Source organism: Palaemon carinicauda, chromosome 4 (genome assembly GCF_036898095.1).
Source record: "Palaemon carinicauda isolate YSFRI2023 chromosome 4, ASM3689809v2, whole genome shotgun sequence".
Classification (NCBI taxonomy): Eukaryota; Metazoa; Arthropoda; class Malacostraca; order Decapoda; family Palaemonidae; genus Palaemon; species Palaemon carinicauda.
Genome location: NC_090728.1, coordinates 121,767,434 through 121,773,951, shown reverse-complemented (window position 1 = coordinate 121,773,951; position 6,518 = coordinate 121,767,434). Strand labels below are relative to the sequence as shown.

General features: G+C 32.7%; 1 long non-coding RNA gene across 1 annotated transcript in view; it reads left to right on the top strand.

The window, feature by feature from the left end:
- The first annotated feature begins 6,039 nt into the window (after positions 1-6,039).
- Positions 6,040-6,518, top strand: part of LOC137639152 (uncharacterized) — a 751-nt gene continuing 272 nt past the window's right edge. The window contains exon 1 of the long non-coding RNA XR_011044241.1: positions 6,040-6,217. This is a non-coding gene — a long non-coding RNA (uncharacterized lncRNA). The remainder of the gene's footprint in view (positions 6,218-6,518) is intronic.

Sequence of the window (6,518 nt, the reverse complement as noted above, 5' to 3'; positions counted from 1 at the left end):
TTGCGGCAGTTATTCCATCGTATCCCGAGCTTTCCATCTCTTTAGTTTTTTATGATAGGTTCGGCTTCAAACACACTATATTCATTTATGGGCACATCAAAGTCTTCATCAGGTTCAGGTATATCAACCAAATTATTCCCTGTATATCTCCTATTCATAACCTCACTAAAGTGTTCCATCTAACACTTCCTTTCTTCGTCTTCTTTTGTTATGACATATCATTCTCTCTTTTTGATGGGTATATGCATCTTCTTCTTTGCCCCGGTCGAGATATCATTAATAATTCTATGTGTGGGTCTTACGCCGCAGCTACTTCTTGATTTCACATCTTTGTCAGCCTCATCTACTTTACTGTTGAAATCATCTCTGCAGTCATTCCTGGATTATCTTTTGATCTCGCTATCTCAACTGGAATACTTAACGTGCTCTACCTTGTAATTTTCATTAATTCCTCGAGAACTTTCAATAATCAATTTCTTTCTTTGTCTCCTTTTTATAGTACCCTATGTATTATATGATATCCATGGCTTTCTCCTTTTAACTGCGTTTCCCAATTCTTCACTACCAACTGACCGATATATGTTCTTAATATCGCATCATTCTTCATTAATTGTCTGCTCTTCGTCTCTTAAAGTCTTTAGGACTGCAAGTTGATTTCTAAATTCAATTACTCTTCTTATGAAAGCTTAGTTGTATTAAACCTAGGTATTCTATCTACCTTCCTTTTAGGTCCTTTCAGTTTTAATTTCAGTGTGGCAATGAGGAGCTGGTGATCACTACTAATATCTGCAATTCTATAGCTTACATTTTTTTTCAGTCCTCCTTCTCTCTTTATTAATGGAAATGAGATCTGCTATATTTTTTACCTGTCATATGGGGAAGTCCATGTATATTTGTGGATGTTCTTGTTTTGAAAAAGAGTACCTCTAATTATAAGATTGTTTTCTGAACAGAAACTTATTAAAAGTGCTCCTTTTTTTCTGCAACTTCACAAACACCATCGACAACCATCGCATTCTCTATCCCTTGATTATTCCTTCCAACTATAGCACTAAAGTCCCGAATCACAAATTTCATATATCTCTCTGGGATCTCATCTATTACTCTTTGCAGTTCTCCATAGAATTCATCTTTCCTTTCTTTAGATGAATCATTTGTTGGGCATAGCAAACTATAATACTCATATCTCACTGCTTTAATTCTAAATTTGCTAGTAAAAAATCTAATGTTTACAGCTCCCCAGTCTTTTCTGCTCTTGGTGCCATCATCATTCCTACCACTTCTTTTCCAACTCCATCTGATCTACCTGATTACATAAATATATTGACTTGCTCTAAAGTTTCCTAACCATTCCCCTTATAACGTGTTTAACTTAGGGCCAATATATCCGCATTATATTTCATAAATTTCCTATACACTTGCTGTAACCTCCTAATCTGATTCGTGGTTCTACCATTCCAATTACCAATTTTCAATTTTTCTTTAGTATTTATAAACCATGAGATTCATAGCAGCCCACTACGCCCGTGACTGGGGGCCATTCTGTCATCTTCTCTTTCCCTGACTGACTAAATCCATTGAGGATTCATTGGCTAGATATATCAAAGGAGAGCCAGTTACTTGTGATACTCAGTGCCTATCTAACGAAGGCAAGTGACCCCTGCTAATTTGCGATCATTGCTTTAAAGTCTTTGATATCCGGTGTATACCTCATCCCCAGGAAAAAAAACCGAAGTCATAGTCTCAAGAGACTGAGCTATTGGGCACAGGAATCACCTGCTTAGTTTATGCCTTCAATGAAGTTGCCTTCTCAAGAGTCAGTGTTGAAAAACCTACACTCGCGAAGATAGTGTTTGTGTCTGTCTTATTGACAAAATTGCTATACCTCCCAGCCTCCTCCCCCCGGTATTATACGTATATTCATATAGACAGGTTTATATATATATATATATATATATATATATATATATATATATATATATATATATATATATATATATATATATATATATATATATTTATATATATATATATATATATATATATATATATATATATATATATATATATATATATATATATATATCAACAGTTCCTTTCTAAAATTGATATGTTGCTTATCTGTTCAAAATTATTGTATATCTTTTTTTTTTTTTTTTTTTTTTTACTATTCCACTAATTTTCTCCACATTGCTGCTTTCCCTGCTGGGTACCTTGTGTTTGTAGTACCCTATGTTTAAAAATAGGGGTACAGCTTTGCTTAATAATAATAATAATAATAATAATAATAATAATAATAATGATAATGATGATAATAATAATAATAATAATAATAATAATAATAATAATAATAATAATAATAATAATAATAATAATGACGGATCTTATATGTAAATTATCAGTCGTTAAGTAAGCTTCGTTTCTTCTCTTTTGCCTTTGCATATAGGTATTTTTAGGGAAAAGGTTATCAATCATATGCATTTAATTTCTATTAATCAATCAAGCCCTGAGGTACACTGCTAGCATAGACCAATAATGAAAATAAAAGTGAAGCAACAACACATAGGACTAAACATCAATTAAGATAAGAAAGAGATCTTATCTTAAGAGATCCGTACTGTGGGATTGAAAGAAACTGGTTTAGTCTTCGAGTTTTCTCGGGAAATGAGAGCCGAAGAGAATGTCTGAAGTTTTGGAGATAGTGGAAGTTCGAGCAATTAATTCATCCTTTAATTGGGATATAACAGTGTTATTTCCTTGGAGTTTACTGGCAAATAAAGATATAAAATATTTTATAATGTATAGAAGTTTATAACTAAATGAGAATGCAACAACTTACAATTTACCTATTTCTTTATTTTCAAATTGATATTTCATAGTAATATTAGCTAATGTAAGCATAAATTCGTACTAAATTAAGTAGGATCTTTAACGAAATAAAATTCGAAACAGTTAAACATCGGTAGAAAAAATATATAGTGAATTTTTGGGACATAATTATTTTGCAATCATATTCAGTAACGTGTACAGTATAGCTGACAAAACCAGTAAAATATTAATTTACATACTTCACTGTTAAAGCCTTTTAGTCCTCATATAGTAGGCTAAATACATATCCGGGTTTTCATTAATGATAAGCCAACAGCAATCTTCATATTCATAATGTTTAATGTGTGGGATATTTTCTTTTGTAAGTAAATAGGTATATATTTATTATAAATATCCAGATATGTGCTGATGTATGCCCAATAATTTTAATATTTTAATATATTCAACAGATTTAAGGGAATATCCTACTCTTCTGTTATGCTCTTAGAGAAACATGACCTGCTCTGACTCCGATAAAAGAAAAAAAAAATCTGTTATCTATATTCAGTGACATTATAGAATGTTTTTCACAAAGCAATTGCCATTTTAATTTTACTTCGAAAACAAATGGAACCGTTTCTATTTTATACTGACCACACATCCTATCAATATTTCAGCAATAAATATTTCACTGTTCAATTACCAGAGAAAAGAGCTACATTTTTACTTTGCCTGTATTTATACGTTGCCCATTGAGTTCAATACACGGAGTAGTAACCAATTTCTGAATAAAATGTCACCGTTACTGAGCAAATGGCTATGAAATGATTCCATGAACTCTGACCCATCAGTTGCGATCTTTGAACTCGGCCTTAATCCTGCTAATGGCGTGTCTCTCCATGGACTATCTTCATTCCTGTCTCCATTTTAGTGAGCATTGCTGCTATTTTGTTTGGAAATTCTCTGCTATCTCTTTAGTGAAAGAGGCATGGTGGTTCAAACATGTTTTAAAATAGTTTACAGCGAATGCTCGATAAAGTCTGCTAAAGAATCAGGTATAACTGTCAGTATTTTATTTGAAATATACTGATTAGCACTCTTACCCATCTGAGGTTTTTGGAATTATAATTTATTGTACAATAACTGCAAAAGCTGTCGCTATTCTACTTTTTGCACAATTTTCTTAGATTATCCGTTGAATCTCCTTAATCTCATATAATGATTAAGAAAGTTGTTTTTCTTTATTTTCACTTTATATTCTTCCATTTTTTATATTCTATATCAATTCACAAGTGAAATCTTAGCTCAAAGTAGTTGGCCAATTTTTCATTAAACGAAATATATTTTTATTCTACTCTGAGAATGTTGTGCTTGTTATTTAATGGTAACTCTTCTAAAAAACTTAGATTATGGTTTGAAGTAAGATATCAGAGTTTGAAAGATCGCTATTAAAAAAAAAAATAAAATAAAATGACCTTATCACAGAGTGTCAGATCAGTAATTTCTAGGTTGATGTATTTTAATAAAAAGCACTATACGTAAAACATTATGATATAATATACTGATCTTTCATAGATATTTCGTAATTGTTTCTTAATTATTCGATTATTCAAAAAACTAGATCAACTATCATGAAATTTACAAAACTTTTGGGGGATAATAATTAAAAGTATGACAAAGTTTAATGTCTTTAGTGGTCATTATCAGCACTGAAATTGAAATTAGATAATGAAATAGTTTTAATATGCTAAAGATTTTAAATAATATAATTGAGTTTTCAACAGCGATGCTCTTAGCTATACCTGTGAAAAGTTAATTTTCTGAAGACGACAATGTAAACAAGAACAGTTATCATAAGAATATTAGACCTTTTAGCGGTGTTGAGGCTGTTTCAATGCGTTTCGGTTGTTTGAAAAGAATCAATACAACCGAAAATTTCCATTTTGCCCTTACTCTTAGGGAAAACAAATATCTTTCCTTTTCCTTAAACAAAAGATTTGGAAAAAGTGATGAAAATCAAGTAAGGTTAGTTGATATGATATCCACATTATGAAAGGATATAATAACAATGTAATGAACAAAATACGTTTCTTATCTTGTCTTTTGCCACTCATGAATGGCAGAGGCAAAGGACAGTAACAATGCCCTACCTAGCAAGGCAATGACCTAGAGACAGACTATATATAATCGTCTAAGCACCTGTCCACCAAAACTAGGACCAAGGATGGCCAGGCAATGGCTGCTGATATCAGCAGAAAGGCCTGGAGGCTCTTCCAAAAACCCAATCCTTATCTCATAAGGATGGTGAGGTTGCACACACTACTAGACACTATTGAGCTTAACCTATACTCGAACCACAATCCAAAAGTATCAAGGCAAGGACAGTTTCCAATAGGCCACCACAACCTTAGGTTAAGTAAAATGTACTAACACCACATTTGAGGCGTTTCTATAGAATAAAAGAAGAAAAAAATAGATAAAAAAGTAGTAAAATGAAACGACAGGTATAAGATTGCATGAATGATGGAAAGTGACACCTAAATTGAATATAGTTGTTTATACTTTGTTCATCAATCAGGACCCTTACTATTGCACGCTTGTTATTTAGCGAATGTACAGCACGTTTGATTCTAAAGGCTTCTTGATAGGGAGTTGTTGATTGAATACGAATATAAACGATGAGTGAAGCTATAACCAATAGTACTTTTTTTTTCTATATTTTTCTCTTTAGGGGAACTTTTTTTGAGCATACTAAATATCCACAATACGTTATTGTGTTTCTATGTATGCATATGTAACATAATATTAGGATTACTCATCACGTATTCGAAAATGCTTTATATAGGCAACCTAATAAGAGAGAGAGAGAGAGAGAGAGAGAGAGAGAGAGAGAGAGAGAGAGAGAGAGAGAGAGAGAGAGAGAGAGAGAGAGAGCAAAATCCCTGATATAAGATATTATTTTTTTATATATGTAATCATAACATGACCATAGGATTATTTATCAAGGATTCATTATTAGTGTACAAGACATTTCATATTTTCACATGGCGACAGGAAAGACTAGTAATTATTAAGAATTTGGTATTTCAATTGCCCTACTCTTGGTACCATCAAACTGTCTTTCCTGCCGTCCAGTCTTTAAAGATGGGTAGTTTGCTAACTCCTCCTCCTTCCATATGCTTTACTCGAGCGAAAACGGCGACGAAGAGGGAGGCAGCCCGGCCGTCCGACAGTGTCAGAGACAGACACACAGAGACCTCACTCACCTGGGAAGGTTCCTAGAATTTTGATTTGTCCGACATGCCTGTCTTAGACTAAAGGCTTTTATTGGGATCCCTGGTCTACGTCACCCTCTTGTGAACATCTGCCAAAATCCATCTGCAACGCCTTTGTGCATGGTTCGACAATGGTGAGTACCAAGAATATATAGGGCTTATTTTTAAGGTTATCATTGCGAACTCTCATTGCCTTGTGTTGCCTATAAAAGATTTCCTGTCTGTCATTTTTAATCTCATGAAGATTCGTAATAGTTTTTTGTGGTCAATATGTTTTATATATCGTATTCACTTGTCCTTTCAGGTGATTTAGCTCTCGGACTAGTAACTCCAGCTTATTTATAAATTCACGTTGTTAACACTTGCGTAAGAGAATTGTCAAATACATTAATGTTTTGAATGGTTATATTTATGACGAATTGTCTCCCATATTAC